This window comes from Alligator sinensis, unplaced genomic scaffold (assembly GCF_000455745.1).
Source record: "Alligator sinensis unplaced genomic scaffold, ASM45574v1 scaffold84_1, whole genome shotgun sequence".
Taxonomy (NCBI): domain Eukaryota; kingdom Metazoa; phylum Chordata; order Crocodylia; family Alligatoridae; genus Alligator; species Alligator sinensis.
The window spans coordinates 463,345-477,137 of record NW_005842268.1 but is presented as its reverse complement, the minus strand read 5'-3'; the positions used below and the strand labels follow the sequence as shown (position 1 = coordinate 477,137).

The following is a 13,793-nucleotide window of genomic DNA, read 5'->3' as shown; positions in this document are numbered from 1 at the left end:
GGGCAGGCAGGCAGGGGCTACAGGTCAGGAGAGAGGGGCAAGGGCATGGGTATATTACTGCTGCTCAGGGCCACAAAGCAGCTGTGGGGACAGCCGCAGCTGGACCCACATCCCAGTGAGTGAAGGGAGCTCTGATTTCCTATGATACAAAAACCAAAAGCAAATGCCAAAATATAAACGTACTTAGAATTTATTTTATTATAAGGATTGAGACGGTGGTAGGCTTCAAAACTGCTTTAAAATTGTAAATATATCAATAAAACATTGTCCTCAAATGAGAGAGAGAGAGATTTCGTTTTAACCGTGGAAAAATGCAGATTTGGGGTATTTTAATCATAGAATCTGGGATGTTTTATCAAAGAATTTGTGATTTTTAAAAGAGAAAACCAGGATCCCTGCTAGTGAGGCAAGTGTGGGGGACCTGGGCAAAGGAGTCTGCCCGGAGCCAGCACTGGGGGACCCAGCTGGAAGGCAGACCAGGTAGCTGACCTCCTGGTCACTTGGAACCAGAGGACACACTCAAACACTTCAAAGTGGGCCACCACAATGAACACATCTTCCAGGTGGTAGCTGCCCAAATGGCAGAGCAGGGGCACCAGAAGACATGGAAGCACTGCCACACAAAGGCCAGCTGTGCAGCAACAGCCCACTGGCAGCTGACTCAGAGGTACAGGTGGCTCTGCTACAGCACCCATACCACAGCCTAGGCAGCCATGCAGTCCCCATCCGGGTCTGGCAGGAGTGCAGCCATGGCAGGTCCAAGGGGGCAGATGCTGTCACAGGTGGCAGCTGGTCACAGCCAAGCAACAGTGCCTACTGTCAGACTGCTACAGTGGGTAGAAGGTGCAGAGGCCATTCTAGGTCAGGGTTGCTGCACATATTCACATGTTCTTTGTACTGCAAGGGAGCAGCTTGGGGGGAGGGGTTGACCCCTGGATTTCCAGGGGTCAAAAAAACCCATGTAAAAAAAAAAAAAAAAAGAGGAGCAGCACACATGGAAACAGCATGTACTGCTCAAAACCAGAGCCTGGCCAGATGGAGTGCCACTGCTGCAGCACCAGGAGGCCCCAGGACCCCAAGTAAGGCTGCTGGGGCCAATTCAGTGCTGGCCCCAGCCTCCCCTGCCCCACCCACGGTAACCTGCCATGTGCCAGAGGATGCATGGCACAGGCGTTCCCCAGGGACAACAAGGTTTCCCAGTGCTAGTTGTTCCCGAAGAACCAAACATCCAGGCTCATGTGGACGCGGCCTCTGTGCGCATCTTGTGAATAATGTTTACACACCTAAGAGTGTGTTAACATTGCTTGGCAGCCTGCAGCATCCATGAAAGGATCTAAAGGCACCCTTGTTGAAAATCACTGGTCTACAGCCTTAGAGCCAGAACCAGACACAGCCACAGCAATCACAGGTGAGGCAGAGCAGGTACTCACTAATGGCAAAGAAAGAGAGAGTGGCACAACCAATGAATCCAAAATTCCACAGAGGAAACATAGGAACAGGAGAGAGAGAAAACAGGCAACATCCAAGCCATACTAGGACTCCATTCACCACTACTGTTAAGGTTGTGGTACATAAGTTGTAAGGGGGCCACAATATCTATTAGAACCATACTATTCTAAGGGTACAAAGGACAGCAAACTTTAAGACATACTGACTATAAGCCTTCTGCCAGGACACAAAAGCCAGCATTCCCCCTCACCCCATCATCTAGCTTTCCCTCTCCCAGCATCAAGTAAAGAGGCTTTTATGCTCTCTCCCTCTCACATGTCCAGGAGAGCTAATTTAAAAAAAGCCTTACTGAGAGTACAGGAACAAACCATCCTGATCTGCAGGAAGACTAGCCAAGATGACCAGCTTGACTTAGCACAGAATTCTAAATCACAAAAAGAAATGGAAACTTGAAGAGACAACTAGGGAGGAGTATAAGAATATTGCCTGGGCCTGCAGGGATGAAGTTAGGAAGGCCAAACTGCAATTGGAGTTGCAGCTAGCAAGGGACATGAAGGGTAACAGGAAGGGTTTCTACAAGTATGTCAGTAACAAGAAGATGATCAGGGAAAGCATGGGTCCCTTACTGAGTGGGAGAGGCAACCTTGTGACAGAGGATGCAGAAAAGGCTGAAGTGCTCAATGCCTTTTTTGCCTCAGTCTTCACAGGCAAAGTCAGCTCCCAGACTACTGCACTGGGCAGCAGTTTGGGCAGGAGGTAAGCAGCCTTCAGTGGTGAAAGAACAGGTTAGGGACTACTTAGAAAAACTGGACATGTAAAAGTCCATGGGGCTGGATGGGATGCACCCAAGGGTGCTGAGGGAGTTGGCTGATGTGATTGCAGAGCCATTGGCCCATGTGATTGCAGAGCCATTGGCCATCATCTTTGAAAACTCATGACAGTCAGGAAAGGTCCCAGATGATTGGAAAAGGGCAAACATAGTGCTCATATTTAAGAAAGGGAAAAAGGAGGATCCAGGGAACTACAGACCAGTCAACCTCACTTCAGTCTCTGAAAAAATCATGGAGCAGATCCTCAATCCATTTCTAAACACTTGGAGGAGAAAAAGGTGATTAGGAATAGTCAGGATGGGTTCACCAAGGGCAAGTCATGCCTGACCAACCCAGTTGCCTTCTATGATGAGATGACTGGCTCTGTGGATGCTGGGAGACCAGTGGTTGTGGTGTATCTTGATTTTAGCAAGGTTTTTGATACATTCTCCCACAACATTCTCACTGGCAAGCAAAGGAAGTATGGGCTGGATGAATGGACTGTAAGGTGGACTGTAAGGCAGCTGGAGCACCAGGCTCAGAGGGTGTAATCAATGGCTAAATGTCTAGTTGGCAGGCAGTAGGAAGTGGAGTGCCCCAGGGGTCGGTCCTGGGGCCAGTTCTGTTGAATATTTTAATCGATGACCTGGAAGATGGCATAGAGTGCACCCTCAGCAAGTCTGTGGATGACACCAAGCTTGGGGGAGTAGTAAATATACTGGAGGGTAGGGCTAGGATTCAGAGTGACCTAAACAAATTGGAGGATTGGGTCAGAAGAAACCTCATGAGGTTCAACAAGGACAAGAGCAAAGTCCTGCACTTAGGACAGAACAATCCCATGCACCAGTACAGGCTGGTAGAAGACTGGCTGGGCAGCAGCTCTACAAAAAAGGACCTGGGGGTTACAGTGGACAATAAGCTGAATATGAGCCAAGAGTGTGCCCCTGTTGCCAAGAAGGCTAATGGCATACTGGGCTACACTGGTAGGAGTGTTGCCAGCAGGTCAAGGGAACTGATTATTCCCCTCTATTCTGCACTGCTGAGGCCACCTCTGGAATACTGCGTTCAGTTTTGCACCCCAGCGTGCAAAATGGTCACTACAAGGCAACTACTGTATGAAGAGCATGAGTTGCAGGATATATAACAGGGCTGCTCAACTCCCAGTCTGCAGACAAGTGGAGCCATATCATCAAACCCACAGGGCTCTCCAGAGGTCTGAAAATTTGGCAATGGGGGAGTAGTGGCAGTGTTAATTGCTGTTCCCTTGCTGCCAAATTTCAGGACCCATATGGAGTCCCACAGGCCAGAAAGTGGCCCTGCACACTACTTCAGGCATCCAGGGTGACATGGGACCTGATCCCAGCATGCAGAGCCTGATCCTGGCACAGGGCCTGATCCAGCTACACAGGAGTCAGCCAAGGCATGAGGGGCCCAATCTTGCCTGCAAACTGGCCCCACACTACTCATGTGGGGTGGGGTGCATGGGGCCAAAAGGTTGAATGCCACCAATATACAACACTGCACTCTCTCTCTCATATTGTTTTTAAAAAAATTAAGCATTTAAAGAGAGAGTCCAAACTTTTAAAACCAACACTTCCCCAAGAAGTAAGTTTTCTACAAAGTCTGTCTTAGTGTAAAAGTTCAGAGAACTTAAAAATTCTAAGAAGCACAGGAACAGTCTCCAACTGCTATAGAAGAAAGGAAAAGTAAAAAGGCACATCTCCGTGGGACAGATGTTCCTACAAGTTATATCCATCTCAGCAGCCCGTTTACTTTTGCTGAAATTTATTCTACTTGTATGGAATGGTGTTGCAGAACTCATCACAGGTTTTTCAAAGGGTCTTTCAAGTTTTCAGGCACAGCAGACTTCCCACAACCTTTCTTAAAGCTCAAAATAAGTCGATTTTCTCTTTGTCAAGAAACAAGCTAGTCCATGGCAGGTGGACTCTTTCTTGAGGTGAGGAGGAGGGGCAGCAGTGGAGTTCGCTGGGAAATCCCAAAGCACATAAATATTTTTAATGCCCCCACAGCTAGAAGTGATGTTAAAAGCATCAGCAATTGGCTATTTTTGCCTGATGTGGCCGATAACATAGCCGATAAATGCCTCATGCATCTGCACAGCCTCAGCACGCATGCAGCCAGGAGCACTGCCTGGCAGCTAAGAGAGCAGCATTGGCTGATAAGTCTGTTATGGGGGAAGGGGGCGAGGGGGGAGATCAAGGCCCCCCGCGGTAAGGGAAAAATGGGGCTGGGGCAGGCGCCGCTCAGCCAAGGCGGGGCAAAGCACAGGAAGGAGCTGCAAGCAGCTTGTCCAGGAGGCATGGGAGGGGTGGCTCCTACCACTGTGTGCACCCTGGGAGAGAATGGAAAGTATGTGCCCCTGGATCTGCACAGGGCAGAGCAGGCTGCTGCTGCAGGCACAGACCAGGGCAGCGCCGGACTCTTCCTGGCATAGGCTGGGCCGGGCTGTGCTTAGTGCTTGAAGCAAAGCTACAGGGGGGCTATGGCAAATTTTGGGGTGGCTGCAGCCTCCCCCTCCCAGTGCCGCCACTATCCACTCCGAGCCCAGCCCAGCCCAGCCCACGCCAGGAAGAGCCCAGCACCACCCCGGCTCCAGCCCGCAGCACCAGCCTGCCCCACCCCACACACAGATCCAGTGGCACACACCCCGCATGTTGTGCCTGCAACGGCAGGAGCCACCACCTCCCCTCCTGCCATGGCCCCCAGGCGAGTTGCTTGTAGCTCTGTCCCACGCCCCACCCCATCCTGGCTGAGCAGCACCTGCCCCAGCCCCACTCCCTCCCTCACCATGGGGACCTCAATCTGCCCCCGCTCTCGCGCCTTCCCTCCCCCGGCTCCTTCCTCCACAACCAGCCACGCTGGCTGACTGCATATCAGAATCAGATCAGTATCAACTGATATGACTCCTTAAAAATCAGCCATTGGTATCGGCCCACAAAATCTCTATCACTGCACCCCTAATCACTACTGTTGTTCCAGTGGTGTTTCAGATATGCCTACCCATCCACAGAAAATCTCCAAACCTTTTTAGCTAATAAATATAAAGCCATTTTTAAGTGTGAAAGAAATTTGAAATCCACCAGCTACCAAGCTGAGAGCTTGAAACATGAAAGAAAATGCATCCCTTCATAGGAAGGTGCCAATTTTTACAACCCCTCATGGGAAGGTAGTAATTTCTGCAGTTCTATGACATGAAAAGTCAAAAGGAATTATTTTCTATTTAATTTTTACAGAAAAGGCATGTACTACCTGTTTGCCTTAAAAGCCAATCTACACAAATATAGACTGAGACCCAAACAGATGTTATTTTGGCTGTCTGTATAGCAGCATGATCATTCTCCCCAGTCTGCAAGAAAGTAATTCCCTCTTCTCCTCACATGTTAGGCAGAATAGAGAGCACCTCAATGACACATTTCATCATGCAGGCTGCAGCTAAAGCTTTTCTCTAAGCAATGCTATCTTGCTTTCAGTAGGCCAACTGCACATTCTGTAGCCCATCTTGTACTCGCACCAGGTGTACCTGATCATCTTCTGTCAGGTACTGCATGTTGGAGCACGGTCTGCTACTCGGAGCAATGGCAACAGAGAATACATAGCTACATTTCCTAAAACAACAGTAGAGGTACCTCTTAAACATCCATAATATTGGGAAGAAACAAAGTTGTTGCTTGACCAAATTTAAAAAGGCCTGATCTTCAAAATACTCTGGCATCGTGCATTCTGCACAGGCATTCTACAAACTTTCAGCAAACCACTTTCTGCAGTCCAACAACTGCAAAATATGGTCCACAATAACACCATGGTTAAGAACAACATGAACCACAGATACTGCCAATTAATTGACACACGTGCCACCAATGGCCTGAGCACATTTCTGGAAACCTATGCCTACTAGGCTGTCAGGGACCTAAACTCTTCTCTACCAACACTGGAATTCCACCATCACAGCACCAACTTCTAACCTGCTAATGCCAGGGGCAGGCACTTTCCAATGGAAATAGAAATCTCATGTGCATTAGTTACAGAAGTGTGGAGACAAGCTTCTCAAATACAGTTTCCCCCATGTGTGAGGTCTAGGTTCTCTCCTAGTTTTTCTGGATCCACATTACTATGTAGTCAACACTCTACAATGATGGTCCTAATCAAGAACTAGGAGCTGGCATCTATATTGTATTGCTCTAAAAGTCTGAATTACACATTATGATTTCTCTATGCTATGTACAGAAGCAATTTGCATGATCTCACAAGAGCATGGCACTGCCTTCTAAGTAACAAGCCACTGTCCAAAGGCCTTCCACCATGGCTCATACCCTGTACATTGTTTTGTCTAAAGTGACAGTATCAATGCCATCAGAGCGATTGCATTGAAGACCCTGATTTCAAGAAGACTTTGAGTACAAGAAATGCCATAACTAAAAGAAGCTGCCACTTCCATCCATCTATCCAGAATGCATGTAAGAGAAAAAGCTTGCAAACTTTCACAGTGGGAAAGAGCAGCTCAGAAACGTAAGGCACTAAGAACTAAGTAATATGCCCTCAGAAAGCAAGCACCTTCCCTTGAGTCAGTACTAAGAAAGTACAAGAAGAATCTGAAAACATCTTATGTTCTCTTTTACAGTATGGCTATTTTCACTTGAGATGAACTAGGCACCTCAAGAATACTAATTCAAGTTAATAATGCAGTGAAGACAAGTGTTTATCCTATTAGCAGAACTTCAACCAACCTAGTGCCCTATTTTAGCTGGGGAGAGAGAGGTGGGACTTTAAGGTTTGAACAAGCCATTTATTTAAAAAGCTATCTGAAAATATTCACGACAAGTATGTAGCCAAGACTTGATTTTGAACTTTACATGGTCAAAAAGCAGTTTTAATAATGTATTTGCTGGGCCAAACTAGTAAACCATGGCAGTCTGGCCAAACAATGAAAGAAGGTTAATACTTTCAAGATAAAGAACAGCATGTTGAAGGAAACACATTTCAAAGTGGAAAAGTAAAACACAAGATACTTGAAAAATACAGAAATATTTCACTTCACATATATGTTTATCATTAAAAAGAAAGTAACAAAGATACAGCTTGTTTGAAATATTATACCCAATATTACATGTAGCACAAAAGACTTCTAGAGAAATAAAGACAAAGAAACACCCAGTTTAACAGTGTATTTGACAATAAACTTACAATTTCCCATGCATTTTCTGTTTCTCATTTTTGTGAATCTTTTCAACAAGCAATAGAGAACAAAAGATATTTTAACAAAATTTGAAAAGATTGTGTTGCAAAAGAACTGACAGAGGATTCAGTAGCAAATAAGACTAAAACATTTTAATATTCCCAGACAAAAATAAGTGTGCATTTCCATGCCTATACATAAGACAACAAACCTTAATCTACCCTACTAAGACACCAGGAGGGGAAATATGTAATAACTGAACATGCCTATAAAAGTCAACTTTATCTGATCTGAGCCAAAACTTATAAAATGTCTTAACTCCTTACACAGTCTCTGTGTAAAGTAGTAATGCCAGAGAACTCCTAACCCACCAGTAGTTTCACTACCACAAATTCTTCTCTGGCTCTGCAGATGGTAATGTAAAAAAGAACAACTGAAAATTACTATCTATTCAAATACTAATTCAATTTATATTGATGGGGGAAGGGGAAGGAGCACCCAAATTAAACATGCTTGTCATTCTTTGGGTAACTTTAAGGAATTGTTGCACCCATATCCTGAGAAGAAATGTCATACTAAAGCTTGGCTCTTGGTGTATTAATGGAACTTGAGACTATCACAGAACATTTGTTTTTTTATTTAATTATCAGAGATGTTTGCAGAATATGATCTTTGAATGAACATGAATGATACTTTCTGAATCTGTACATATACTCTTGAATTTGTACATATACTCTATTGCACTTAATAGCATTTATTTCAGATATCATATCATACTTAATAAATTACAGATTATGCAGATCTCTGTGGAATTAATTAATTAAAAAGCTATAAAAGAAAATATCTGTATGCTGCTCAAGTCCAGGACAAAACGTGGAGTTAATGCTTAGCCAAATTTCACACAAAGACCATTCAGAAGCATCAGCATTTTGGTGAAGTTCTTTCAGATACTTTTCCAAAGAAACTAAAATCCTAACAACAAAAAAAACCTACCGGTTTGTAAGAAAAACTACTCCCTAATATGATTATCAGCTCTTACAAAAAAGCTACACATTTTTAAAACAATCAGTTTTTGGCTACATGGAAGTGGGAAAATGTTCCCTTTTACAATGATCACTAGTTTTTGTGCCCAAGCATAAACAAACTAGATTTTTAAAAATGACTTGGCAAACAATCTCTCTCCTTCATTTTTAATACCATTTTTTTAATTTTAAAAAGTGAAGGAATGCGCCTAATCAAATAAGTTTAATGGAAAAAAAATATGTTCAATGTTGCACCTAGAAACACTGCTATTTAACAGAGCTACGCTTTACCCTAGATAAACAATTAAACCCAAGGTCTTAATTCTGATTTCATGCACATATCAATTTCAAAGAATGGAAACATCAGCAGAGCTGCAAAATACTGAAAACCTAGGAAACACCCATGAAATGGTAATTCAAGATTTAACACAAGAATCTAAGCCGCCTGCGATTGTTATTATCAATGAACTAACTTTAAGCAACATTAACTTAACAATGAAAAAATTATGTATAGGTAAAAACAGGTCTGATTTGAAAAATGAGTGATTTAATTATATGCATTTTACCATCAAGTTTTCAGACCTGTTTGTAGGCTTCTAAAATGAAACACACACATTTGGATATCTGAAAATGCAATTAGCAGTGTTAACAGAGCTTCAATCAATAGTGCCCAAGCAAGCCCACATACACAAAATTCCCACTTCCTCTGGGGCCTGCAGGGGGGGGATTTGGCTGTTCAAACTTGGTGGCTGTCTATAGACTTCCTTTTGGATTCTCAATTTTCTTTATGAGTTAGAATTTTTTTATCCTTAATTTCTTTCCAAATTCTTTTCTCCTTCTTTTTTGCTGCAGTAAAGAAGACAATGTACATGTCAGCAACAAAGAAGGTCTGATTCCAAGAGCAGTAAAAAAATCCTTTTTCCAGCTTAAAAAATAAACAAACCACATGCTACGTTTAAGTAACTCACATTATGGGTTGGTTTGTGAACTGCAAGTCTGGAAGCTTCTAAATTAAGATAATTATGAAGAAACCTGTTCACAAATTAGTTAAGCAAGCAGATGTAATATAATTGTATACAATATTTTCCTTAGTACTTCCAAACATGAATTCAGATAATATAAGCAGCAAAATGGTTACAGAACTAAGCTAAAACTTGACACAAGAGCATGTCTTGGCACCATCACAAGTTAACTTTATGGGCACTTTATGACTCAGGCCCTGGACACCACACATTTACACTGATGTCATCTACATTTGTGCACAGAACCAAAGTAAAATTACAGCAGGACCCAGGAAGGATGATCTATCCCGAGGGTACAGAATACAGTAGACCAGGGATGGCCAACCTGTGGCACACCTCTGTGTAGCCTCCATGGCTATGTCCAGATGAGCATGGACACTTTTTTCCCCAGGGACAAGAATCAGCAGCACACCTTGTGCCACTGCTACCTGTACCCAGGGAACACCTGTGCAACACACCTTCTGGCCCTCTGCAGGTTACCTCGGGTGGGCTAGGGGAGGCTGGGGCCAGCAACTGTGCTGGCCCCAGCAACCTTACCTGGAGTCCTGGGGGCCTCAAGGAGCTGCAGCCATGGTGATCCTGCTGCTTGAAGCCTGGCCAGCAGCCAGTGTGACTCTGACCAGACAGTCTCGTTTTGGGTGTGGCACACTGCCCCCACGTGTGCCATCCCGCTTTTTTCATGTGGGTTTTTTGACCCCGGGATCTCCTAGCATCAACCCTCCTCCCCTTGTTGCAGTGTGGAGAACACCTGAATGTGTGGTATGTGTGGCACTACATACTGCATAGCCGTGTTCATCTGGACCTGGCGTTATGTGTGGCAGATGGCAGATCAGGGAGGGGACAAGAAGCATGAAGGCAGATAGGGCAGAAAACAGAAAGCAAAGCAATGGAAGGGACAGGGAGCACAGGGAAGAAAGCAGGAAGCAAAGCAGCAAATCTAACAGGGGAAGGGGATGGAGTACCACTCAGGAAAGGTGCAGGGCTAAACTGTGGCATACCTCCCAAAAAGGTTGGCCCCCACTGCAGTAAACTATTTTTGCATCTTTCCACCAGGTGACAGAAGCAAGTAACAGCCCGCTTGCCTAAAACAAGTGGTTCTCTACCTTTTTAGACTCAAGGCACCTCTCAAAGAATGCCAGCTCTTAGCTTCCGCTCCTTTTGACTATGGAAAACAGACCAATTCTTTTGTTGCAAAAGAACTCAGAAAAACCACTACAGGACAAATTCCTTTTGGATCCCTATTATGTGTAGGCATTTGCACACCCAACAGCAATCGTATTGAGCATCGCCCCAGGATGCTGCAGCATCCTGGTTGAGAAACACTACCTTAAGCAAAAAAGATACGGTTCACACACATGACACTTAGCCTGATAATTTAACACTTATGTGCTTTTGCCTTTATTTTTCCTGGAGCATAAATCTAATAAATAAAGAAATAAATAGGATTCAAGTAAGCGATACCGGGGTAGATCTGTATATTGAGTGTCCATTCCTTTTTTTTATGCAACAGTATAAAAGGTTGAACACATCAGTGCAAAAACATGGGCCTTGTGCCAAGACCCCAGTTTCCCATCTGTGAAATAAGAGTCATAATGCACATTGTTTACTACTTTGTATGCTTAAGTATTTAGATTGCAAACTCTTTAGGATAGTGACTCTCTCTTATTATGCATACAGAGTACAATGAGACTTCCAGGCACTACGACAATACATAACCAAGATTTAAAAAATGCTGTTTATATGAAACACCGATACTTAAATAATAATTTCCTTAGGGATCTCCATAAATTATCTGGGTTTAAGCTTGAAAATGATGCCAAGGCATCTAACACAGCAACTGGAAACAATGTTTGCCTAAACCCCTATGCTCCCCACCCTCCAAAGAACACAGGATTGCTATCGTGCAGGGATGGAGACTCAACAACAATTCAGTCTCTACAACAAAGCATGCTAAACACCCAACATCTAATGTACTACTTAAGCCAACAGCGTAACTCCTGTCACCTCTTGCAGTAGCTGGGACTTTGCTGCAAAGGATAATGAACTGTGTTTATATTGATATGTTTTTGACAAAAGCTTTACTGGCACCACATGTGAAGTTCAGAAGTATCAAGGAAGACTCCAAAAAAAACCAAAATATGGAATAATTTGACAAGAAGTCAATAACAACAGAAAGAATACAGTAAGAGAATAGTAGCCAACTTGAATTGCAAAAACAACTGCAGTTCACTCTTCCCTGAAAGTAAAAAGGACAATGTGCTGAAGGAGGACTCAAAGTAACTCAAAGTAAAGGCTCTATCTTATTCTCAGTACCTTCAATTACAGCAAGATCAGGCTTTCACTCCAGAAGTCACAAACAAAAAGGTACAATTTTCAAAGGTACAACAGAAGTTTGACACCAAATAGTCACTGCTATCAATGTTGTTTCTGATGAAGTAGGTTTCTGAACCAGTCAGTCTCTCAGCCAGTGGTTCTCAACCTTTCTAAAATCAAGGCAGCTCTCAGAAAATGCCAGCTCTCCATTTTTGCTCCTTTTTGACTACAGAAAAAGAACAGAGTGATTCTGTTGAAAAGAACTCAGAAAGACCACGACAAATCAGAATCTTTGGGTTTATCTTGTGAATCATGTCTGCATCTAACAGTGCTAACGCTGTGCGGCACCTCCAAAGGGATGTCCAGGGTGCCCCAGAACCTTGGTTGAGAGTCACTCCTCCAAGGTGCCACAGTGACCTACCTTATGCCTGACTTTAAATATGCAAAATATAAAACGTGAACATTTAAAATGCTATTGATAATGTATTACTGCTAAGATGCCAGTGCAATTACCTGTCAAATGAAGCACAGCAATCTGAGCTATTTATACATTTTTATTTGAAATTTAAATCCCATTTCATCACCTGCATAATCAAACAGAAACAGATTACTAGATTGCAACATTCTCATTACTAGATTGCACGTACGGTTTGTCATTTGGCAACGAAGACAAATTTAGCATACCAAAGACTTACGAAAATCTACTGTTTTAATAACTATTTAAGTATGCAATGCAAAGGGAGTGGGATATTTTTCTATTTCAAAACCCTAACTCAAAGCCTTGTGGTAAAGAATGATGGGGTTACAATCTGTTTTTTGTACAAGCTAAACTTTTGCTCATATTCATTACTTAAGAATCCATTACTAGTTAGGAAAACATGAACTGAACACGAACCGAGAAGCCTGCCCAATTATCAAGAGAAAGGTCCACTGGAAATCAAACCAGCGTTGCAGTGACACTGCTGCCATCGTCTCACATGCTTTGGACAAGGACGGCTGGCAACAGTTCTGTGCTCAGGTGGAACAGGACTGCCTACCAAGAGGGAAACCCAGCGACTCCAGATTGCCAAGGTAACTCTTAACGGAATCTGAAAACGTACCTGAGAGTTTGTATTAAACAAGATAACTTACTAACAATCCCTTATGGCGCGCAAAGGAAACAGAAGAGAGTGCATAAAGCCGCCCAAACTGAAGTTATTCAGGTAAAGCCAGAGTTAGGCCTTCAGCATGCACAAACTTAGAAGTGTAACTGGAGGTACGCACATTACCAGGTCCAAGAGACCTAGCGAGTCACCCCTTCTGCCTAAGACTTGGCTCTAATGAAACTGCATTAGCACTGGGCTTTTACTGTAAAAAAGAAAACAAGATAAACAAACAAACAGAACCCCTATTAAAGAACCCTGCTCTGGCTTCCCGGCTCTATGGAGTACAGCCAGCCCGGGTCTCCCTCCCAATCTGCTCCCAGGGCTTTCTGCCAGAGGCAGGGTCATGCACTCAAAGCAAGAGGAGCGCTGTGGGGTGGGAAGGGGGAGACCGGAGGCGGAGCGCGCGTCTGCGCCGGGCCCGTTCTACCCGCCTGGACCCATTTCACAGACGGGGGCACTGAGGTCCCGAGAGCCTTAAGCGTCACGCTGCGGGGGGGGGGGGGGGGTGCGGCGGGGGGGGGGGCGGATTTCTATAGGGCATCCTGCCTCGGCTGCCCCTGCTCTCCCGCCTGCGCGGCTCCTTCCCTCAGCAAGGGAGGGGCCAGGCTTGCTGCAACCGTTCGGGGCGAAAGGACCGGGCGAAGCCCCGGGCCTCGCGGGGAGCGGCCAAAGCCCGGCCCGGCCTGGGCCCCTCCGCACGGCGGGCAGGCGGGGAATGGGGGAGTACTAGGCCGGGAGAGGTCACCCAGCCCCGCGCTCACCTCGCGCCCGGCTCCATCGCCGCCTCCAGCTCTCGCTCCGGCTCCTCCACAGGCGGCAGCCAGCGCCCCTCCCCCCGC

General features: G+C 44.9%; 1 protein-coding gene across 1 annotated transcript in view; it reads right to left on the bottom strand.

Annotated features, from left to right (window-relative positions):
- The window catches only part of WASF3 (WAS protein family member 3), a 162,841-nt gene extending 149,048 nt beyond the window's left edge, over positions 1-13,793 (bottom strand). The window contains exon 1 of the mRNA XM_025209097.1: positions 13,716-13,793. The gene's annotated coding sequence lies outside the window, so the exon portion shown is untranslated. The remainder of the gene's footprint in view (positions 1-13,715) is intronic.